The 24183-nt window shown below is 60.1% G+C and overlaps 1 protein-coding gene across 7 annotated transcripts in view; it reads left to right on the forward strand.

Moving 5' to 3' along the window:
• DLGAP4 (DLG associated protein 4) overlaps positions 1-24183 on the forward strand; it is a 158041-nt gene that overhangs the window by 8008 nt on the left and 125850 nt on the right. For all 7 annotated transcript variants that reach the window (XM_053958331.1, XM_053958332.1, XM_053958333.1 and 4 more), the window contains exon 2: positions 15869-16026. The gene's annotated coding sequence lies outside the window, so the exon portion shown is untranslated. The remainder of the gene's footprint in view (positions 1-15868; positions 16027-24183) is intronic.

Raw genomic sequence — 24183 nt, forward strand, 5'->3', positions numbered from 1 at the left:
CACGCTCCTGTGGGGGTCTTGTTCTCCAGGAGCATGTGGGAAGATGCCCCCAGCCCCGTGGCAGCCTGAGTTCCGCAGGCAGGAGCTGTTTGCCGTGCCCATGGCAGGTTCTGCTGCCAGAGCAGCCCCTGGCATTCCGGGCACAGCCAGGCCGGGGAGCTGCAGTGAACCCCTCTGCTGCTGGTGGCAGGGGCTGACTCACAGCGCTCTCCAGTCACAAGCAGATGGATGATTTGATCACCTAGCAACCAAAATAAGTCTCAGATTAAACCATCATCCCCCCAGGTGATGGGGCCAGGCAGCCCCCAGCCACTCCCCAGCCCCTGGGCTTCCCTGAGAGGGGCTCAGGGCTCTCTCCTGGCAGCCCTGGGAGCAGGACCACGCCTGCCTCCCACACCCCAGCAGCAGGTGCTCAGCAGGGCTCAGCTGGGTGCTGGGAGGGAGGGGGTCCCCAGGAGCAGCTCCCAGGGAGGTCCAAGGGGCATCTCGAAACATGCACAGAGGGACCAAGTCTCTGGCAGCCTTTGGACAGGCTGCTGATTGTCTGAAGCATCCAGAGATCCTTTGTCAGGAGAGAGAGGCTTGTGCCAGGACCTCCAGAGTGAAGTTTCTGGGAGATTGAACACAGAGAACTTTGGATGGGATCCGCTGCCCCCTTCTCACCCCCTCCACCACCAGATCTGAGCGTCCTTGGCTACAGCCCAGTCCCTTGCCTGCTACTGTCCAAGCCAGAGAATGATCCCAGCAGAGTGTGTTCATTGCAGTTGTTCTATCACAGGCAGGAGGGTTTTGCTCCTGGCAGAGCCCTGGTGCTGCCTGAGGTGCCAAATACCTCCTGATGGCTCCACCCACCTCCAGAGGATCTTGGCACAAGGCTGCTATCCATGCCCATTCCCTGGAAGCATCCAAGCCGAGGATGGATGGGGCTGGAGCAGCCTGTGACAGTGCAAGGTGTCCATGCCATGGCAGGGGTGGCACTGGATGGGCTTTAAGGTCTCTTCCAACCCAAACCATTCTGGGATTCTGTGATCCTACCACAGCCTTGAGGGGGATAGGCCCTCCTGAGGCACAGGCTGAGCTGAGCTGGAAAGCGAGTGCTGGGCTGGGAGAGGGGCAGGAGGAGGTGTGAGGGCGCTGTCAAGTTTGAGGTGCCCATGGAGCCTGTGCTGCAGAGCCCTTTGTGGCTCCAGCAGCGGTGCTTGTAGGAGGTGTGGCAGTGGGGACACGCCTGTCCTGGCCACAGACTCCAGTGTCCTGTGGGAGGGCAGGGCTGGGCTGGTTCCTGGCCCCATGGCACTGCTCTGGTGTCTGGACCTTGTGGGACTGTGGGATCACTCACAGCCTGTGAGGAGCCCAGTGTGAGCCAGGCCGGGGTATGCAGGGTGGGATGGAGACCACCAATCCACCCCAAGTGCCCCAGAGCCAGAAGCCACCTCCTGCCCAGAGGGAAGCTCCATCCGGGCTGTGCCAGGCCGTCCTGGGTGCAAGCTGTGCCGCTCCCTCATGCACCATCCCAGTGCCAGGGCTGGTACCAGCACAGCGCTGCCGGCCCAGAGGAGGGCTCAGGAAGTAGGGCAGCCCGGGTGCCTGCTGCTCTCTGTGGGATACAGCTGATATAATTAGATGGGACACCCTGTTCTGTGCCCCGCAGCCCTACTTTGGTGGCACCGCTCGTCCCAGCCAAGGTGAGCCACTTCCAGTGGGGAGCCCTGCCTGCTGGCCTCCTGGCTGGGGGCCACGTGCCCTCTCCTCTGCTGGGGTTTGGTGGCTTTGGGAGACCCTGTGACCTGCAGGAGAGGGTCAGGGAGGGGGTGGTGGGAGCTGGGTCAGACTCTCATCCCACCTGGGCTCATCCCACTTCCCTGCCAGGATTGAAAGGGTTGAAAGGACCTCACAGACAGGGACACCTTCCAGTAGATCAGGTTCCTCCAAGCCCCTCCATCCTGATCTTGGACACTTCCAGCAAAGGGGCACTCACAGCTTTCTCTGGGCACCCTGTGCCAGGGCCTCATCATCCTCACAGGGAAGAACTTTTTCCAAAAATCCAGTGAATAGAGCAAACCCCTCCTGCAGGGCAGTGCAGTGAGGACACAGCTTAGAGGTGCTCCAAATCCAGTGCCTGACACAGCTGCAGGACATGGGACTGGCCTTGGAGACAAAGCCCCACAGGCAAACCAGGGATTGGAGGAATCACTCTGAGTCTGGCTTTAACCTCAACAAAGAACACCCCAAACTGCATCAGCACTGCCTCTGCAGAGCCCTGTTCCATCCATCCTGGTGTTCAGGAGTGTCCATGCCTGAGGCACCCAGCATGGCTGTGCATCTCTTCTCCAGAACATCCCACACATCCCGGGCTGGACCCTCCAGGACTGCTCATCCCCGTGAGGATGAGCTGTAGCTGTTTGGGAATTACCAGATGGAGCTGTCAGGCGGGTTTAGGTTGGATCTCAGGGAAAGGTTCTTCTCCCAGAGGCTGCTGGGCACAGCCCAGGCTCCCCAGGGGATGGGCACAGCCCCAAGGCTGCCAGAGCTCCAGGAGTGTTGGGACAGCACTGCCAGGGATGCCCAAGGTGGAGTTGTTGGGGTGTCTGTGCAGAGCCAGGGGTTGGATTGCATGATCCCAGTGGGTCCCTTCCAACTCAGGATATTCCATAGTTCTGTAGGAACTCCTGCTTTGTGAGTCATCAGATCCATCAAACCCAGCCATTTTTGCCCCTGCCAAGAAGGCAGGAATGTGTTTGGCATCTCCATTCCTCCAGCCACTCCCACAGGGATGGGTTCAGAGCAGCCAGGTCCATCAGGATCCCTCTGCCAGGTTCCATCGTGGTCTAGAGTGGATCTGTGGGTGCTCCAGGAGATCCCATGGCCCATGGCAGGAGCGGCCAAGGCGCTGTGGACAAAGGCAAATTTCAGAGAAAGCTAAGAGGAAATTTATTTCCACAAACATCTGTTTACACTGAGCTACTGGTTTCCACGGGGGCTGGGAAGCTGCTGTAACCTTCCTGCCTCAGAGGGGTGTGAGGGGACATTCCGTGTGCCTTGGGCTCAGGGCTGGGGGCTTGGAGCTGTTCTGGCAGGGAGAGGGGCAGCAGGGAGAGGAGCAGCTGCTTTGACATCTCCCCCCGTGGGCAGGGGGGCACCCCCTGATGGGTGCCTGGGGCTGGGGGCACACGGGGACCTTTTCCATGAGGAAAAGTCACAGCACATTGTGGCCTTTGGGGAGTTTGGTGGGAGGAGGAGCCCTGGGTGCTGGCCCTGTGCACTGCTCTGAACTCTGGGGTGCAGCTGGGGGCGTCCTGCCTCACTGCTGGCACAGGAGGGGCCCTGTAGCAGCCTTTGGTGAGGCCCCAGGGTAGCGGGGGTGTTTGGAACCTCCCAAGTTTTCCTGAGACCCACTGGGCTGTGACAGAGCTGTAGGAACAGCGTGAGAGGAACAGTGGTGGCAGCAGGGTGGGTGCTGCTGGGGGATCCCAGGGCACGATGCATCTCCTGCCCTGGCAGTGCTGCCAGAGGCCAGGGCAGGCTGGAGGGAGAGGCAATTTTGGTTGGAAAGATAGAATGGTGGAGAGCAAACCACCAGTGTGGCTAGGGAGGACTCAGCTGTGCCCTGGACCCCTCAAACGGGGTCTCAGTGGGGGCTGTGTGGGCAGGGAGAGCCCCAGGTCATCCCTCATGCAGGGATCCCTTATCTAGGCCATCACAGGAGCCCTCAGAGCCTGCCTCTGCTGGGGGAAAGCTGTCCTATCCCTGGACATGTTGGAGCCTCCAGTGCCATTCCTGCTCCTCCCTCGCTCTGCAGGTGGGATGGGAAGGTTTCTGCTCAGCTGGACGTTTTTGGGGAGGTGGCTATGTCTGTCCTCCCCTGCAGGAAGGAAGGAGCCGCTCCCCAGGGGGCTGCTGGCACTGAGACCTGGGCTGGCATTGCTGCATTCCACAGGATTCACAAGGAGGAGGGAAGAACAAATCCAGACCTGTGGGTTTGAGGAAGTCATGCCAGGTTTAAATTCAGCTCCAACTATCCTGTTTTCCCAAGTGGTAGGAAAGGTGAAACTGGAAAGGAGCCAGAGAATCAAACCCAGGGCACCTGCACCCTGTCCAGGAGTAACAGGAGATTGGGAAAATGATCCTTAGCTGGCAAAGCGGCAGGGACCTGCTGGAGGCAGCCCCAGCCCAGCTCCTGCTGGGAGAGCCTGGCTGGCACCATGGGCTGGGATGGGAGCAGGGGGGACAGGGAGAGCCCAGGGCCAGGTGACTGTGCTGGGCAGGGGCTTCTCATCACCCCCCTGAGCACCTCCTCCTGCCAGCACCATCTCCTCCCCAGCTGAGAAAAGACAGTATCTATTTTTTCACTGAAATTCACTGTTTTTCTAACTTCTATCATAATGGGAACGTAGAATCTTGCTTTTCCTGGAAAGCCATGGATCTCCACGTGTAACTGGCACAGTGGAGGGGCTGCAGCCTCATCAGGGGATGTTCTTCCCCCAGCTGCTTTGCTGGGAAATATGTGGCTGCAAAAACCAGGCTCAAATGATGTAAAAATGTGGCTGCAGGTCCTGTTCTCTCTCAGTTCATATATTTGTGGGCATAAAGAGCTTTTAGAGGTAGATTAACTTCATTAAAATGGAAAGCATGCATTAATGGCATTTTAAGTCCTCTGGTGATGGCTGGGCCAGGCTCTGTGCTGAAGCTGCTCCTCTCTGGGTGCCTGCGCCTGCACCTGAGGCTTCCCTCCCCCCTCCGCCTTCCAGTGGCTGTGCAATCCTGTGCTGGGTGATGCTGTGCCAGGGCTGGCCCAGTGCCCAGGGGCAGCAGGCTGGGAGACCCCAAGGGGGTCCCAGTGGGCTGGAAGGCAGGGGGATCCCTGCCCTGGTGCCCCAGGGATGTGGTTTTTGCTGCTGGCTCTGTGCTCCATCCCGTGAAAAGCCTTGGAGCATGTCGGGAGGGAGCTGAGCCTTCTGTGCCTGTCACTGGGGTGGGGTTTGGAAGGGCTCTGATGCTGGGGAATGGATGAGTTTTGGCAAGGCCAAGGCTGTAGAGCCGTTCCTGAGGTGTTCCTGGGTCCTTCTGGGCTCCTGCCTGACCCGGAGCAGATTTCTCACCCGGGAGAGAGGAGCTTAGTCCTGTAGGAGCTACAGGGGACACAGGGAGGGCTCTCCTGGGCTGGGGCAGTGTCCTGTGCCTGGGCACTGCCTGAAAGAGGGGTCCAGAGCAGCCCCCGCACACCTGGCACCACCCAAACCCTGCAGGCGGCTGCCCCCGGTGCCATCAGGAGGGCACAGGGCTGGGGGCTCCTCTCGGAGCTGTGGCCATGCCTGGCTGCATCCCACGACCCAGGGCTCTTGGGGAGCTCCAGCCCAGCATGGATCTTTGCTCTTGGAATCCTTCCCAGCCAGAGCCAGCCTCTGTCACACACCAGGCCAGGATGCCAGGGAAAAACAGTGGGGTAGTTGTGCTGCTGCCCAGCCCCTGGAGGGACTTCCCAGTCCCGGGAAGGAGGCTCCATGTGCTCGCAAGGCCCCTGGGGTGGCCCCAGCCCGGTGCCAGGCTGCCCTTTCCCGGCAGCAGCAGCAGCAGATCCGATTTGCCTGCCCTGCCTTCGCCGCCCCACTAAGCAGGGTTTAATTTTGTTAAACAAATACAGAGTAATGGAAGCGGGGCTGGGAGCCAAATGGCCTGGGGGCATCCTTGGGAGCCGGTGGGGCTCTGCAGCGGAGCTTTGCAGCTCTGGGAGCAGGCATGGGGTCGGGCAGAGCTGCTGGCAGCAGGGCTGGTCCTGGGCGTGGTGCTGGAGTGGTCCCGGGCTCGGTCCCGGGGTAGTCCCAGGCTCGCTGCTGCAGCAGATGTGGCCGTCACCGTGCAGTGCTCGCGGCCGCGCTGCCTTCCGAGCCATTTTTAAATGGCTGCTAAACAGCGCTGTCAGAAGCACACTCATCTTCCCGTCCTAATTAGTGGCTCAGACAGTAATTTGTAATCCGTTTGAATAGAAGGATCGGACTGTCTCGCCCTGGAGCCTGGGCGGGACATGGGGGTGGCAGCGCGGAGCAGGGCAGGGACGAGGGCTGTACCCAGGCTCCTCCTGGTACCTGCAGGAATTGCTCTCCCCTCTCAGGCTCCATGAACCTTCTGCTTTCTTCAGAGTTTTGGTATTTTCATTTCTCTCCATGGTGTCCAGCACAGCATCCCCAGCAGCAGGGTCACAGGTCCTGCTGTCCCCGCAGTGGTGGCAGTGGCAGGGCACTGTACCTGGTCACCAGGGCCCTTTGCAGCCCCGGCAAACCAGCTGGGTAGGGCCACACTGGAGCTGGGGTGGGCTTGGGCCAGGGTACCCCCCAGGGCAAACCCATCCCAGCAGGGCTCTGCTCTTAGGTGTGCTGGTGTTTGTGTTCTCAGTGCTGAGGATAAAATGAGACCTGGAGCAGAGAGATGGAAAAAAAGGTAAAAAGTTGAAAAACTAGAAGTGAAAGAAGAGGGGGTGAGAGTGTGAGGTGAGCAGACAAGGCAGAGAGCAGGAGCAGCCCCGGGTGGGATGGGCAGGGAGAGGTTGAGCAGGGCTGGCCAGAGCAGCCTTTGGAGAAGGAGTTTGGTGTGAGCCATGGCTGAACCGTGCCAGAGCCTCTGTGTGGGCCTAGGACAGAGCTCAGGAGCATGGCAGGGCTGGGCATGGAGCTGGGCTCAGGGATGGGGATGGAGATCCCAGGGTTTGGCATGGAGCTGGGCTCAGGGCTGGGCATGGAGCTGGGCTCAGGGCTGGGCATGGAGCTGGGCTCAGGGCTGGGCATGGAGCTTCCAGAGCTAGGCATGGAGCTGGTCTCAGGGGTAGCTCCCAGGGCTGGGGATGGATCTCCCAGGCCTGGGCATGGAGCTGGGCTCCCAGGGCTCCCAGCAGCTCCCCTGCTCTGCAGGAGCAATGGATGGGACAGTGGTCATGGTGAGGAGTGGGCCTGAGCCCAGGGAAGGTGACAGGCAGTGGTGTCAGGGTGGCCTCGGGTACTAGCCTCACAAATAGCTCTGGGCTCATGGGCAGAGGTGACAGGCAGCGTCAGGCTGTGACAGAGCCAGGGCAGCAGCAGTGGGACAGGGTCACACTGCCCTCAGCAGGGCGGCACCGAGGAGCTCCGTGCTGGCCGTGTTTTTATCATCATTTAGCTGCGGAAAACCACAAGTGTCCTGCATGCATTGACCTTTAGAAACGCCGGGGTCCAGGAGCCGCCGGGAAACTCAGGGGAGTGGGGCAGGCACGGCTCAGGGTGTCAGCCCTGTGGACACAGCCTTGGGGACAGCCACCCGCGGGCAGGCGGGGGACAGAGCCGTCCCGGGTCGCAGCGCAGAGATCCCGGTGGAAGGCAGGAGCTCAGGCAGTGACTTGAAGGAGCAGCCCTCTCCTGCTGCATTTCCCTGCCTTTAGAAGTGTGCTAATGGCAGCAGTGACTCACCGCGCTTTACTCATCGCTAATGACGAGCAGGGCTCCGGTGACTCCGGCTTAGACAAACCCAGCCTCTCTCCCACATTGCCATTAACGGGGCAGAGCTGTCTGGGGCGTTCCGAGGGGGCAGGTGAGCAGCACGGACAAGGAGAACATCATCTTGTCCGTGCTCCCCCCAGTCCCAGACCCCCAGAGCTCCCCCGATGCTGAGGATCTTCACCAGAGCCAGAGGGAAAAGGAGAAAGGGGAGGCTGCAGTCACTGGAGCCTTCAGGAGCCACATGCTCCAGTTTTGGAGCTTGTTCTTGTAACCCACCCCACAGCTGCACCCCAAGACAGTGTCCATGGAGGGAGTAGTGAGAGCCCCCAGCTCCTGGAGAAGCAGCAGGAGGTGTCTGTAGGACAGAGGGGCAGCATGGCTGGAGCAGGGAGTGAAGAGCCTCAGGAGCTGCTCTCACTGCAGTCCCTGCTCCTACAGAAAGTTCTGGGTCAGGAGAGGAGAGCTCCTTTGGGGGTGAACTGGAAGACAAGCCTCGAGCCAGGCCTGGCTATGGTGGCTTGCAGAGGACAAAGCAAAGGAGCGGGGTCACCATGTGGAGCAGGGCCACCTCGTGGAGCCGGGTCACTGGAGTAGGGTCACTGTGTGGAGCAGGGTCACCCTGTGGGAGAGGATCACCATGCAGATCTGGGTCATCACGTGGAGCAGTGTCACAGTGTCACATCACCCCGGAGCAGGGTCACTGTGTGGAACAGGGTCACCATGGAGCAGGGCCTTTGTGCATGTCATTCCTGGATCCAGAGAGGAACAATGTCCAGCTCTGTGGCAGAGCCTGTCCCAACAGTGTGCCCAGCTCACTGCCCTGCTCTTGCCCCCAGTGGGATCTGCTGTTCGGTGCCTGCTGATGGCAGAAGGTCCCAGCCTGATCCCCGTGCTTGGGTGAGTGTCCCCCACACCCCACACCCCCCCCCCCCCCCCCGGCCCGTCCTGCACTGCCAGGGCTGTGAGTCATGGAGCCGGGATGAGCAAGAGCCTGAAGCAGTCACACGGAGCCTCATCACTGCCGTGGGCTTGCCTGCGAGCCTGCCACGCTTGTCACGCTCCCCGGGGACGAGTTGGTGGCCCCAGGTATCACTGGCTGCTTTAGGTAAAGCAGGGGCCGGCCCAGCGCAGGTCCCGCCTTCCCTCCCGGCGCTCCGGTGTGGCGGGAACGGTGACACCAGCATCGCCACCGGGTCGGATGGTCCGGAGGTGGGTGGGATCGGACTCTTCTCCTCCATGTGCTGCACAGGCAGCACACGCAGCTCTGGCTCCTGCAGAGGGGTCTGGGGAATGGAAGGGGTCAGGAATGTGCCTGGCTGGTTGTGGAGCCACTGCAGGAGCAGGATGTGAGGATGGAAATGGAAAAGGTGCTGGGCTCTGAGAGGAGGGGAGGGGAAGGGAAGGACACTGAGCTCTGCCTGCTTTCCCGGTGCTGCTTCCCACAGGGTTAGAGGGCTGGAGGGGCTCCTGGGCCCAGCTGGGCTGCTCTGTCCATCCTCCACAGTCACAGCACGCCCCGTCTACAGCGGGGTGTGACCCTGCTGGCACCCAGGCCAAGAGCCAGGGGAGACCCGAGGGTGTGGGAATAGAATTCTGTGTCTGCCCATCAATCTTTGGGTGCTGGATACATCCAAAGCACTCCTAGGATGGCTCCTGCCTGTGCTGATCCCAAGCTCTGTGGGATTGAAGGGGTCAGGGCTTGGTCCCCGGGGCTGGGGAGGTTTTCTGAGGCTGGGGCTGGAGGCTGGAGCCAGGGCTGCTCCCATGCTGGCAGGGCAGGGCAGGGCAGAGCAGGGGCTCATCGTCCATCCTAACCAGGAATGTGTTGGCTCACTTGGATCAGAGAAACCCCTGCTCAGTCAGAGGGGCTGGGCAGGGTGAACAGTGGAAGGTTTCTGGGGGCTCTGGAGGAGGGCTGGAGAGGGATGTGGGATGTGGGGGTGCCAGGCTCATCAGGACAGCCCTGGCACCTGCCCTGCCAGTGGGTGAGGGCTTCCTGCAAATCCATCCTCATGTTGCATTAGGCCAAACCTGGGGTAGAGCTGCTTGGTTTGCTGTAAGGGGGCACTTGGCAGCTGCTCCACACTCTGCCCAGGCTGCAACGTGGCACTTTTGGGCACAGAGACCTGCCAGGGCTGTCCCCAGGGCTCAGTAGGGTGGGGTTCAGTGGGACCTGTACATCCCTGGCTCAGCCCTGGCACTGGCCACCTGGGGGGCCCAGCCTGCCCAGACCAGCTGTGTGTGTGTGTTGGACAGCAAGAATTCATTTTAACATGTCTTTTTACCCCTTTTCTCCCTGAATTAGCAGATCTGGGACAGAGCTGGCTGTTGGTGTTTGTCTCACACACACATGCAGGGCTGTCTGTACATTACCCTGACATCACAGGGATGTGTGACGTGTCTCTGGCGGCACAGGCAGGAGGGGGCATGGCTTTGGGAGACAGGAGGATGTCATCAAAGGGATACAGACAGCTCCTGGAAAGGAGAATGAGGCATAAGGATGGAGAGCACAGAGCTGGAGCAACAGTAAGGTGCTAGAAAAGCAAATGTCCCCTGGTCTTTTCATCTTCCCTCTATTGCAGCAGGGCAGGAGCGAGCCCCTCACAGGAGGGACTTGTTTATTGTTTTAAGGCAAAGCAATCTGCAGATGTGATCGGTGCAGGGAGATGGGGGTTCTTTGGGGAGGAGACTGAGGGAAACCCCCACACAAACACAGCTGTGCCACAGTGGGGCTCGAGGTGAAGGCAGCAGCCAGGCAGGAGGAGCTGCTGAGCTTCCCAGTGTAGGGACACACAGTGACCTGTGTGGCACTGCCCGAGCTCCTGGAGAGCCCAGCACCTCTGCACCGGACAGCCCAGGCCTTTGGAGGGGGCATTTCCCCAGGTGCCACAGGAGCTTGGGAAGCTGCTGAGCCTTTGGCAGCCAGGTCAGGACAGGAAGGTGTGAAATACCTGGCCAGGCACTGACCCGGCCCTGCCCCGGCTCCTGAGGATGGACAGCCCCCGGAACCCCCATTCCCTGGAGTTCCTGAGCGTGTCCAGCCCCTGGCACTGCCTGTCCTGCCCTCCCTCCCAGCAGGGCAGGGTGCAAGGTGCCAGAGGTGTCCCCACGTCCCCCCCTCTGCCACAGGAGGAGATGCCCAGCTCGTTCCCACACATGTCCCATCACTGCCCATGACCTCAGCTGGACCCAGTCCCTCTCTGGAGCCAGCCAGCCCTGCCTCCAGCCCCAGGCTCTGCCTGGCAGCCATGTGCCAGCTGACAGCTCCCTCCCATCCTGGGGAGTCTCCCGGGGACTCGGGGCTGTTCTGTGGGGTGTTCCATGGGGCTGCCATCCCAGAGAGCTTCTGTGTCTGCCCCCTCTCTGCTCCACCTCTCCTCACACCAGGGAAGACAGGCTGTGACAGTGGCAGCGATGCCACCCCCAGGTTGTTCCCTAAGGACCCCACACCAAGCCCTTGCTCCTCCCGAAGCTCTCTACATTGAGCCCCCTCTCCATGGCACGGCTGGCATGGGGATGCAGCCAGACCTGGCTCAGGGCTGTGCTGCAACAAAACCAGGCTGGGAAACTGCGGGAGAAAGATTTCCAAGCCTGAAAGCGGGAATTTCTGCAGGGAGGCAGTGCTGGGGGTCCTGGGGGAGGTGACAGTAAGCCACCCCAGCACGGGAGAGAGCCACAGGTTGGTGCCCCCGAGCAGGGAGAGCAGAGCTGGCAGCAGGGCTGGAAGGGCTCCTGGGGCTGGAAGGGCTCCTGGGGGCTGGAAGGGCTCCTCGTCCCTCCCACTGGAGCATCTTTGTCTGCCTCGGGGGAAGCCCGGGAGACAGAAAGGCTCCTGCTGTCCCCTGAGCAGCCAAGATGCCAGCTGCCACGTGGCCCGTGCCCGCAGGAGTGGGGGTAATTAGCTGGAAAGATGGTCAGGCAGCATGGGAAATGGGAAATGGGAAATGGGCTGGGCAAGGAGAGGAGGGAAACGGCAGAGCCGAGCCTGGACCGGTGACTCTCTGCTCCAGAGGTGCCTCTCTGTGGCAAGGCCTTCCCCCCTGGGGCCATGGGGAGGTGTGGGCACAGGTGAAGTGTGGATGGGAGCTGGAACTGGGTACCCACAGCACCCTGCATGTCCCCCCATCCTACCCCTGTCCCCACACCCTGCCCAGCCTCCCAGACCAGGTGGGGTTTGTTCCAGCTCAGTGCCCTTGGTGCTGTAGAGGCGAAGAATTGATCTGATCTGACTGGGGGCACGGAACAACCACGCTGAGGGAGGGAACAGTCATGGCAGTGCCCCCTGCCGTGACAATGCCCCACGGCCCTGGCAGTGCCCTGCGGCAATGGCAGCATCCCTCAGCAAGTACAGTGCCCATGGCAATGACAGTGTCCCTCGGCAGTGGCAGTGCCCCTCGCCAGTGGCAGAAGTGGCAGAGCAGCTCCCTGGCGTGATGCCACCTCTGCTCTCTCTGTGCCTGGTGGTTCTTGCCTTGCTGCACCTCCAGCTCTGGAGTCGTCCTGCCCTGGGGCTGGAGCTGCCCTGGCATGCAGGGCTGGTTGTGCCCTGACCCTTTCCTGGTTACATTTCTATCAGGTTCCAAGGGCACTCTGGTCCAGGGGGCTCCACTGCCCTGAGACTCTGGCAGGGGCTGTGTCTGCTGTGGAGGGTGACTCAGACATGAGCACCAGTGTCCCCAAGATGGGCACACCTGGTGCTGCTGTGCTGCTGTGCTGGCTGACTGGACTCCTGCAACATTCCAGCCCGGATTGTCAGTGCTCTGGCGGTGGTTTCAGAGATCCTGGGCATGGTGATCCTGGCAGCTCTGCTCCATGGCTGGCTGGGGGCTGCTGCCCCTCTGCTGCGGGCACCTCACTGCCCAGATCGTGCTGGGCATGGCCCAGGGCGTTTCTCCAGGCAATGATGCTGCAAGCCTGAGCACTGGAGATGGAAGCTCCTGGGCTACTTCATGTCCTTGTCCTCGTGTGTGGGATCACGGGCCATGAGCCAGGGCTTTGGGAGAGCTAGGCTCTATCCCTGGCTCTTCTCTTGGCTCTCTGGGATCTCTTTGACAAGGCCTTACCCCTCTATGCCCCATGATGTCCAGCTGCAGGCAGAAGCAGGGCTCACTGGACATGCTGGAGAAGGTCTTGGTGCTGATGATGTGTAGCGCTGAGATCTGCAGCGTGTGGGGGCATTCACAGTGTGTGGGGACAGCCTCATGCCACTGTCCTCAGAGTGCCCACTGAGATCAGTCTGCTTGGGGAAATCAGTCTGGGAAACCTCCTGGAGAATGCTCTGGGGTCTTGTGGGCACCTGGGGCATCCAGGGCACTGGAGCAAACTGGTTTTTTAAGGAAACCAAGTAAGACAGTGACCTGCAGGACCAGCTGAGTTTCAGAGATGGCAGAGAATGTTTTGGGAGGCTCTGGCTGATGTGCAGGGATGAGAACACAGGAATTACAGCCTGTTGGAGATGCCTGGATCCTGAAAGAAAAGGCAGCAGAGTGTGGAGAGATGGTCCCTGGGCTGTGCTGGGAGGGTGTGGAGGTGTTCTGGTGGTGGCCTCATCCGGGCAGAGAGAGTGGCACAGCACTGTGTGCCTTGTGATGGGCTCCAGTGACAGCCACGGTGAGGCTGGCAGGGGGAGGGTCACAGAGGGGGTGTTGGGGTGGTGGGGCTGTGATGTCCTGCTCTGACATGTCTGACCCTCCTCAGGTGGGCCCACCTTGGCTCCTCTGCTCTCCCCCACCATGGACGGGACCCATCTCAGGGCTCTGCCCAGGCTGCCTGGAGAAGCAGCCCCTGCTTTGTGTGAGGCTGGGTTTGCTCAGGCCATCGTGCAGATGGAGCAGTTGGGAATTCTTCTGTCTTACATGAACTCAATTTACTTTTTTCTGACCCAAATGTCTTTCCCACCTTGCCAAGGAAGCATCTGATCAGCAGCAATTAGCAAAGCAAGCTGCAGTAATGTCTGGGCAGTGCCTCAGGGAACATTCGGCAGATGCTTGGGAGCTCTGCGGGGGCAGGGGCAGGCCCTGGCATTGCAGGGGAAGAGGCACCTCTGGGGAGGCAGCACTGGCTCCTGGGCACTTCTTCACAAGCACAGCCTCTGCAACCAGGGGAGGGGATGAGCCTGGGAAGGGTCCAGGAGTGGCTGAGGGATCTGTGAGGGTCTTAGCCTGGTGAAAAGGAGGCTTGGGGGACCTTCTGGCTCTCCACAGAGCCCTGACAGGATGGGACAGCCGGGGTGGGGGGCAGAATCAGGCTCTGCTCTCAGAGAACAGGGACAGGGGGAGGGGAAACGGCCTCAAGTTGCACTAGGGGACATTTCGATTGGATATCAGGGAAAAATTCTTCATGGAAAGAGTGCTCAGGCAATGGCACAGCTGCCCAGGGCAGTGGTGGCGTCACCATCTCTGGGAAGTGCTCAAAAAGCGTGTGGATGTGGCACTTGGGGCCATGGGTTAGTGGTGGCCTTGGCAGTGCTGGGTTAAGGGTTAGATTCAATTACCTTAGAGGGATTTTCCAACCTTTATTTATCTGTGATTCCAAGACCCCATGGCTGCCCAGGTTCTTGCCATGGTTTGATCTCAGCTCACCTTGCCTTGCTGCTGCTCACCAGTGCATCCAGGGAGAAGCTGGACTTGGGCACTGCTTTCCTATCCATCAGCAGTGATTCTATTTTCATTTGCTTTTTGGGCTTCACCTTTTTAATCCAGCTGTCTCCTGCCTTACAAATGTTCTTCCCTCAATTACTTACACCAGGCTGCAGGACCGGCTCCATCCATCTCTGGCTGAGCTGGTGGAGCACAGGTGGGGCCACCCCAGCCACTGTCCCCTCGTCACCAGCCCCCATTGGTGCCCAACTGGCCACCCTGGCAGGAGGGGCCTTCCCCCTGGGCTCTCAGCACTGAGCCCATCCCGGGTGGCTCCTGCAGGTGTGTGGGAGCAGGCAGCTCCCCTAAGCCTTCCTGGGCATGCAGGTGGACACTTCCCCTTCCCTGTCCCCTACTGCTGCTGTGGGGATTCTCTCTACAGGGACACGAGGCAGGAAAGGTGCCTGCCTCTCCCAAAGAGTGAGCTGGAGTGCCGGCAGCTTCTTCCTGCCTTGCTGCAGCAGCTCCTGTCCCATCCCTGGACACTGGCTGGGCTGGAGGTCACCCAGGGGAGGATGGCTCAGAGGGAGGAGCAGAGCCCTGCCAAGTGCACTGTGCCTCCCGGCCCATGTTCCAGGGAGGGACTCCCCGGAGAAGGGGATCCAGTGGCTGCTTGGGCTGAGGTGCACTCGGGTCTGGAAGGTGTCAGGTCCCCTCATGGCAGGAGGGGCTGTAGGACAGATCCCACCCTGCCCCGAGGTGTCCCACTGAGCACGGTGCTGTCCTTCCCACTTGGAATTCCAGGCTCCTCTTACGTGGATGCTCTGTGTGCTGTGCCCTGTCCTGCAGCCATGGAGAGCTGCTCAGGTGTGGCAAGATGTGTGGCACCCTCCCAGGTGCCAGAGCATGGCACAGCAGTCTCCCTCTGCCAAATCCCAGACAAGGGACCAGCCGGACCATCCCTGCACCAAGGCTGCTTCATCCCCTCGTAATGCTCTTATCTTGAAGGCTCCTCTCAGATTAAAGCCCCAGCAGCCAGTTCCCTCCCTGGATTTATTGCAATGCAGTTTTCTTCCCCTAATCTGATACGGGTGTAAGCTGCTCTTTGGGAAGTGCATAGGAAGGACAGATGTGCCTGTCACTGCTGCAGCAGCCAGGCTGGCAGAGAGCAGCAGGGAGGTGCCCTGCCAATCTTCTGGTGCCGTTCTTGGTGCCATCTCTGGCTCTTCTCAAGTCTTGAACCCCATTTCTCCTCAAACTGCTGAGAGCAGCTCTGTGGAGCCCCAGGTTGCTTTGGGCCCCTCACAACCACAAAGACCTTGAGAGGCTGGAGCATATCCAGAGAAGGGAACTGGGCTGGGGAAGGGGCTGGAGCCCCAGGAGCAGCTGAGGGGCTCAGCCTGGAGAAAAGGAGGCTCAGGGGGGCCCTTCTGGCTCTGCACAACTCCCTGTGACAGGAGGGGACAGCCAGGGGGGGTCAGGTTCTGCTCCCAGGGAACAGGGTGAGAGGAAATGGCCTCAAGCTGTGCCAGGGGAGGTTTGGGTTTGGGTTTGGGTATTAGGGAAAATGTCTTCATGGAAAGGGTGCTCAGGCACTTGCACAGCTGCTCAGGGCAGTGATGGCATCACTGAGCATGAAGTGCTCAAAAGGCGTGTGGCTGTGGCACCTGGGGACAGGGGCTAGTGCTGAACATGGTAGCAGTGCTGGGTGACCTTGGTGATCCAAAAGGTCTTTTCCAACCTTAACAATTCTCTGCTCTGAGCCCGGGTAGACACTGGGGTGCATCCACAGCTCCCTGGGCTCACATGTGTGTTGTCCCTCCTCAGCCTGAGGCCCCCGGTGAGCGTGGTCACCAAGCTGCCACCACCCACAGCCAGCACATGGGCCGCGAGCGTCCCCCCTCCCCCCGCGGATGACGGCAGCATCCTGCAGCAGCTGTGCCACCCGCGAGAGCTGTGCCACCCACAAGAGCCACGTCCAGACTGTGAGTGTTCAGGGCAGGACTCTGGGGACACGGGGTGGCTTCGGGGGTTCCATGGGTGAGGAGCACAAGGCGGCTGTGGATGCTGGGGATTGTGTCCTCTCGTGGGGTGCTGCTTTCTGCCCAGTGGCAGCAGAGACACTGCTGGCAGGGCAGGGGCACAGGGCTGTTAAGGGGACAGGGCTGAGCTGCTGTGAGGTGCTGGCAATGCCCCAGCGTGGGGAGAGAGGGTGGCTGCAGGACACTGCTGTGGACACTGCAGGACACTGTTACAGGTGTCCCTGGGGCAGGAAGGGCTGTGAGCAATGCCAGAGCCCAGGAGCAGTGGGAGCACAGCCCACAGGGAGCCCCAGGCATGAGCCAGGTGGGGAGCAGACCCACACCCCCAGCATGGGCTCCCTGGGCTCCCTGGGGCTACCCTTGCCGTGGTTTGCCCTGGGCTCTGCACCCTCAGCCTGGGATGTGCTCCCTGAACTCTGGGCTCACTGTGGGCAGGCTGGGCACGAGCAGCGTGCAGCACTCTGACTAGCCAGAGAAGGAGGCCCCTGCAGGGAACTTGCTAGCCCACTGGAAGCCTGTGTTGCCCCTCAGGAAAGGGCAGGGCTTTGGGTTTGGGCAGCGCTGCGGCAGCTGCTGGTCCGTGGGGAAGGGATGTGTTCTGGAAGTAGCAGGCAGGGTGAACACACAAGGCAGACCTGCAGAGGAATAAATCCCATGGCTTTCCCTCATCAGGAAAGATTTCCTGGTGTGTTCCAGAAGGTGATACCAGCTCCATCAGCCCAGCCAAACCCAAACACTCAAAGAGTCTGGATTTGCCCTTCCAAGGGAAGAAGATGGGCAGAAAAACCCAGTGGGCATCCAAAGCGTGTCAGGGGTTTGTCCTTCACAGCCTGGTAGCATCAGTGGGAGCCCAAGGGGTGGGAGTGGTGCCCTGTCCTGCTGTGCCACCACCCAGAAGTAAAACACAGCTTCCCCAAAGAGCTCAGTATTGGGAGCTCAGGGCCTCCCAGCATGGCACTTCCTCACTGCCGCTGCTGCTGCGAGTTGTGTCACGGGGAAATTCATGGGGGTTTTAGCCAAGCTGATCTCTTTGCCCCTCTTTGGGCTAATCAAAGGGGGTCTTTGTAGCCTTCTGGGCCGTTCTGGAAGAACAGTCCCCAGTCCTCTGGAGGGCTCTCCCAACATCAAGACCCTGGCAGTGGTGCAGGCACGTGAAGGAGATTTGGGAATGAGGATAGGGGTCAGATGTGAACCCATGAGGTGACTGCTGTGCTGGGGTGAGGATTCAGGTCCTGCCCAACCGAATCACAGCCCCTCTGTACTGCAGGGAAGCCTTTCCTCAGCCTTCCTCCTCCTCCCAGCAGCAGAGTGTCAGCTGGGCAGTGCCTAGAGAAGGCTGGGCCACAGCCACACTCCGGGCAGCACCAGGGACAGGGACAAAGGACAGGAGGTCAGGTGGGTGTGCGTGTTCCCTGGAGGTGACATCAAGAGGGAGCGTGAGACAAAACTTGCTTTGGGCTTTGGGAAGGAAGACCTGGGAGCAAATGGTCCCAGTCCCCATGGGGCACAAAGGTGAGAGGTTCACAGGGCAGTGATGCCCTTAGGGTGGGAGAAACCTCTGGGAATGCCCCTGGGTACTGGGGGATCCCCACACCCCCTAGGGGGGACTCCCCTCCCCTGGGGGACCTGAACACCATGGTGGGAGCAGCAGCCCCAGTTCCCTGCCCCCCAGCAGTCATCAGCTGCCTCCTTCCCTTCACTGCAGCTGCTGGATTTCTCTCTGGGTTGTTTTTTTTAATGTATGTGACACATGTTTGGTTTGAAGCGCTTAATTGCCTCTTGGGATGCATTTCATTTATTCATTAAGAGAGAAATTGGAGTTGCTTCGTTTGCTTTATTTTGCTTTTTTTTTTCCTTCTATTTTTTTCCCCTTCTCTATCCTGTAAGGAAAGGGTGAGGAAAAAATCTCCACATATGCCTCCAGCATGTGTATGCCCAGCCTCTTTCCTCTGTGCCACCCAGTCTCTCTCCTCTGTGCCCCCCAGCCTCTCTCCTCAATGCCTTTCAGCTTCTCCTGTTGCTCCTGACCAGGAGAGTGGTGATCCCTCTCCAATCTCTCTCCACCTGGGACGAGAGAGGACAAGAGCCCTGGAGATGTCTTTGCTTGTGTTGCTCAAGGTTCAGGCCAAGGCTGTGTGCATGGGATGTGCTCCAGTCCTGCCTGTGCCACAGGGATACCCCTGTGTGGGAATGGTGGCATTTCCTGCTTTGGAGCCTGGGTAAGGCCAGGGATGGATGTTTAGGGTTGGTGTCTGCTGCCCTGGGCCATGCTTTCAAAGCAGTGCCTGTGCAAGCAAAGCACTGCAGATCCATCTTCTGGCTGGAGCCAAAACAGGAGTCTCACAGCTTCTGCTCTGGGGAGAAACCCCCAGGCACACTGGAGTGGATAAACGGAGATTCTCTGGGATAAGCAGTGATCCACAGATTTGAGTTGCGTGGAGATAAAAGAGGAAAACTATGGACAGAGGGATGGCTGGAGGACAGAGGCAGGCAGGGATGGATGGATGGATGGATGGATGGATGGATGGATGGATGGATGGATGGATGGATGGATGGATGATGGATGATGGAGGGATGAATGATGGATGGATGATGGAGGGATGGATGGATGGATGGATGGATGGATGGATGGATGGATGGATGGATGGATGGATTTGTCCTAAAGAGCTGCTTGAATCCAGAAAGATGAGGTGGGGGATGCTGTGGTGGGAAGATGGGGCAGAGCCAGACCCACAGGCTCCACTGAGGGCAGGCTCCACACATCCCTCATGGTTTCTTCCCAGAAGGTTTGGTGCCTGGAATCCTCCCCCAGGACCCTGCCCCAGACACAACTCTGCTACCAGGGGTTGCTGTCCCTTGTTTTTAGGCTTTGATGTTTTATTCTTCCTCCTCCTTAGCTCTCATCAGCATGAACATTCCCACTAGGAACGGGTGGGCTAGGCCAAGCCTATGGGAATTTTCTGTCCCTTGTGGGAGGCAGCTCCCCTCCCTCCCTGCATCCCCTCTGCTCAGTGTCCCAGTGCCCAGAGCAGGAGGAGCCATGGATTTTAGGGGCAGATCTCCTCCTGAGGGGTTCCCTACATTTCCTGAATCTGGGCTTCACAGTGCTGCTGCCCTGGGCTGAATCCCCTGAAGACTTGTCCCCTGGAAAGGGCCCAAGGACACAGTCCCTGGATTCCTCCATCCACCAGTCCCTGAGGAGCACAAATCCAGTCTCTTCCTGGAGAGTTGTGCCAAACATTCAGGTGGCTCCCAAACCCCTGGTAATGGGGGACCTCGTGCACCAGTGGATGTGGGGGGTATTTTCCTGTGAGTTCTGGGAAGATCTCCCCAACCAGCTGTGCCATGAATCTGGGAGAAGAGCGAGCTGCCAGGGGCTGGCAATGTGGGGCTGCATCAGTAGGCTAGGATTGGCAGTGGACGCTTCCAGCATGGAATCAGAGCTCGGGGAAGGGGCAGCCCTGCTCCTGGGGGCTCAGCACAGACCCTGCCCTGCGCAGGGGAGCAGCTTGCCCAACAGCAGATGCCAAAATGGAATGATCCCCCCTACCCCCAGTTCAGGATCCTCCCGTCCTGGATCCGTGTCCCTGTGGCCCAGAACCCCTGCAGTACTTGGCCTGTGCTCCCAGGGATGCTCCCCCCTTCCCAAAGCCCTTGTCCTGCTTCCAGTCAGCTGCCGCAGACCAGGGAGCCTTCTTCCCTCTGCCTTCTCCTCCTCCTCCGACTTCCCAGGTCTGGAGGGAGAGCTCAGCTGGGGCTGTCTGTGCCAGAGACAAGCACAGGGAAATGGGAATGGCTGGTGCTGCTCTCACCAGGCTGCCTGCCAGGGAAGCTTTGGCTTTATCTCCCAAGCCAGGCACCCTGGGAATGGAACCAAGGCCTGCCTGGGGCAGGAGGAGGTGCTGGTGCTGCTCCGGACCCCTGGGCTCACTCCAGAGGGGTTGTTTTCCTTCCAAGCAGCACTGCAGCACTCACACAAGAAGGGATTTGCAATGCAGAGGAAACCTCCCACCCGCCACACGGCAGCGTGGGCAGGGAGCGGAACCGGGAGCGGCTGTGCTCCCACGGGCTGGGCTCCACGCCCCTGCCCTGCCCCTGCCATCTCCTGGGCCAGTCCTGCCTCTGGCACCCTCTTCCTGCCAGGTGAGATCATGGACACCCTCTGGTACGGTGCCCTGAGGAGGGGGCTCTGCCCTGGGACCATGGAGGTGATGCTCTGCTCCCCGCTGGTTTGGAGCTTCTGCCTTCTTCCAACGCTGGATTCCCATGAGCAGGGACGGGGTGGCTGGCACAGCTGGTATGGCTGGCATCACTGCATGCCTTTCTTGGCATCCTAGGCATGGAGAGCACTATGGGGAGGCAGTGCAGGTGTAGGACAGGGAGTTTGGGGTCTGTGATCCAGCAGATCCGTGTGTGACCTGTGGGTGGGTGTTTGGCAGGAGGAAGGGCCCCGAGGTGTCGCAGGTCAGTGCCATGTCCAAAGGTAGGACATGGCTCCTGGTACCCTCAGATCTTGCTGGGAGAGTGAGGGTGGCTGGTGGAGGTTGGTTTTGGAGGGACAGTGTGTGTCTGGTCCTGACTGGACCAGGAATTTCACACAGGACTGGTGGGAATTCCCACAGGCTGGGTGGGAGAGGGAACCATCCCCGGGTTTGGGGATGGCAGTCATATCCTTTCCTGGGAAGGCTGCCACGCTCTGCTCCCTGCAGAAGCTTCAGTGTCACCCATGGGGAGAAGGACCCCCCTGCCAGGCCCAGAGCAGCTGTTAGTGCCCTCCTCAGTCCCCTCATGGGGCAGGGAAGGTTTGGGTGATCCCCAAGGCAACCCCTTTCCTGAGGCTGGGCTGAGGGACATCACAGTACTTCAGGCTGCTGATCCTGGGAAAATGGGCTGTGGCAACTCCCATTGCTTCCCTCTGAGCTGAGGGGGGATGTGGGGTGATCTGTAGGGAATGCCTCGGAATTTCTGGGCTCTGGGTGCCTTGACCCAGGCAGGACATCCATCCCTTCTGCAGGGTTGAGCAAGGAGTCCAGAGCACATCCCCATCTCCTCCCACCATTGTTGCCCCCAAAAACTGCTGAGCAGGGGGCCTTAGTGCCGTCCTGGGCAGTGGAGGATGCCCTGCTCCCTCCTGTGCTGTCACCTGTGCTGTCACCTGGCTGAGTCATAGTGGGAGCTGCAGGGACCTGTGCTGGAGCACTGGTGTCCCACTGCTGGGGACACTGTAGGACACCTTTCCATGGAAGCCTAGGGAGATGAAGGGGCTTTCCCTGCCCTCCTGGTTTGCCAGCAGCTGCTGGGCTGCTTTTGTCCCTCTGGACTGGATGTACGTGGTAGGGGCTGGAGCTAGATAAGCTTTAAGGTCCCTCCCAACCCAAAATATTCTGTGATTCTACATCAAGAGCTCTGCTCCCTCCCAACGGTAGGTTGGCAGAAGGGAAGGAATTTCTCCAGCTTCCGAGAGGAGGCAAAGCCCCCCTTTGGAGAGCCCTGGGGAGCTGAGACCCCCGGGACTGCTCGGGAGGGCTGTGTTTTCCTGCTCAGAGCACAACTGTCAACGGCAAAGTCTCGGCACAGACTTCAGCACTGAGAAACACTGTGGGCTGGGACATTTTGGAGAAGATTTTTAGCTGCAGCAAAGAAATTTGGCAGCTTGGAAGCAATCTAATCATCCTCCTCCCATATGCTTGGTGCTATTTAAAAGGGAGCATGTACCCAATTCCTTCCGACCAGCACGCTGACATTTCCACTGTGCGTTTGGAAATAAATTTGGCATCCGCTGTCAGATTCTCAGATTGAGCCCAGTGTGGCTAATTTGGGCTCTGAGTGCCTCTGCAGAGCACCTTTCCCTGCTTGCAGATGCCCAAGGAGCCACGGCAGGGTCTGCTTCCCGGGGGCACCACCAGGCTGTGGGGAAACAGGAGACTGGGGGCCTGGCTGGTGGCTCAAGCCCTTTCCAGCAGCCGCTAAAGCTGAGAAGGCTTTGGGGTGGGGGCTGTGCTGGCTCTCCTGAGGCACAGCACAGCACAGCACAGAGGCACTCCCCAGGGAGCTCTGAATGCTGGAGCTCATCCTGAGCCAGGGCTCTGTCCTGCCCGGGCTCTCCAGAAACATCTCTGAAACCTCTCCTGCCCAGCACCCAGGCCGTGGAGGGGCACCTGGGGGGGCGTTTAGTGTTCCCCCAGCTCCCCTCTCCTGTCACACAGCTGGAGGGCCAGGGGATGCCCGAGGAGGGTGAGGATGGCAGCGCTGCCCAGCTGTGCTGGGTGCTCTGTGCTCAGCTCTGGCTGCCCGGGAAAGGGGCAGGAAAGGGGGACTGCTGCCACCTGCCTTGGGGGGACACGTGTGGGGACCCGGGCAAAACTGTCCCCATCCCGCAGGTGCGACAGCGAGGAGTGGCTCCTGCCCCCATCCCGCAGGTGTGACAGCGAGGGTTGGCTCCTGTCCCCATCCTGCAGGTGCGGCAGCGAGGGGCGGCTCCAGGCATGCGGGACGTTTGGAGGGCTGTATCTAGTGTCCTGCCCGCCTGTCCCCGTGGCTTGGGTCGGGGTAGATGGGCTGTCCCTGGAGATGACACCAGGTGCCACACCTCTGATGAGCGGGAGCTGTCCCCTCCCCTCATCCAAAATCCCAGGTTCCCTCGGGTCCCCCAGCCCTGTCCTGGCCACAGCTGGGATCCGAGGGGACTCAGGGCTCTGAGCCCACCCAGCCCAGGGGACAGCCTTCCTCCCCTCCTCTTCCTCCCGAGGGTTTCGGGGTCCCCCAGTGCGGCACTGGGATGAGGGTGGAAGAGAAGAGCAGGTTGGGAACACATGGTGGGATGGATGGGAATCCGTGCCTGGGAGCCACCCGCGTATCCCGCTCTGTGCCATTCGCCTCGTTAGTGCCGCTGGAGTGGGGATCAAACCCAGTGAGCCGTGAGCTGAGCCCGCCAGAGCCCTCCCAAGGATTAGGGTGAATTATGTAGATGGGAATCAGGCAGCAATCCAGGCATGGACAATGTCTTGAGGGGGTGGCAGGGCTGGAGCTTCGCCGTCCAGGAGATCTAATTAGTGCTCAAACTGCCCCTCCCGGACGGGCCTCTGTGCCCGCCCTCACTGCTCACACTCCAGCTCTGGCCGCGGGGACAGGGGACACGGGGTGGCAGAGGGTCGGGGCCACGGACACAGCCAGGTAAAGACATTAAGGCAAGAAAAGAACAGATCCCTCTGGCCCCAGGTAGGAGGTGGGAGCTGATGTCTCCCCTGCCGAGGGTGAGTACTGGGGCACAGGGACATGCTGGGGACAGGCTGGGGACAGACTGCTCCCCCTGTTCAGTGCCTAGCAGCCCCTGGAATGGGCAATGTGCTGGACTAGGACCAGCACTCCTGGTCTGGAGAGGAGCTACGAGTGGGGCAGTCCTGCCCTGGAGCCCCTGGAAGGGCTTCTCCTTGTCACCTGGGGGTGACAAAGGCCGGATCCTTCATTGCAGGGAAGAGCTGGAGCTTCTTCCATGGTTCTGATGCAGACCCAGCACCTGGTGCAGGCCATCCTGGCCCAGCCCAGCCCCTCAGGGCTCACTCCCATGGACCAGGGCAGGCTGACATGGAGTTCTGCGCCTGGATTTCTCTGGGAGCTCCCTTCTTTCCCATTGCTCTGCAGTGAGATGCAGTGTGGGATGTGGTGGCTCAGGAACAGTCCCAGCAGTGCCCTGACCCCATCCCATGGGCCAGAAGCACCTCAGCAGGGGCCAGCACGCCCCTCCTGCACCCTGGGGTGCTCAGTGCAGAGGATCCTGGCAGGTGCTGGGAAGGCTCCCCCAGGCAGCTGAATCCCTGCCAGAAACCAAAGCCAGTCTGGACTGGAATGGGAGGATCCTGATCTTGGCCAGTTTAGTGTGTCCTTGGCTGAGGAACCTCTTCCAGGGCTTTGCTTGTGCCTCAAGACAGGCCTGGGAGCAGGATAAATCCTTCCTGATCCAGGAGGCATCTGAGGAGGGATTCAGCTGCAGCTCCAGCTCTGGAGGAGCCATGGCTGCTCCTCTGGTCTGATGTCTGCTGGGGAAGCTGGGGCAGCTGCCCTGGAGAAAAGCCCCCCTGGAAGGGCTCCCTGGGGCTGATC

This window comes from Vidua chalybeata, chromosome 17 (assembly GCF_026979565.1).
Source record: "Vidua chalybeata isolate OUT-0048 chromosome 17, bVidCha1 merged haplotype, whole genome shotgun sequence".
Taxonomy (NCBI): domain Eukaryota; kingdom Metazoa; phylum Chordata; class Aves; order Passeriformes; family Viduidae; genus Vidua; species Vidua chalybeata.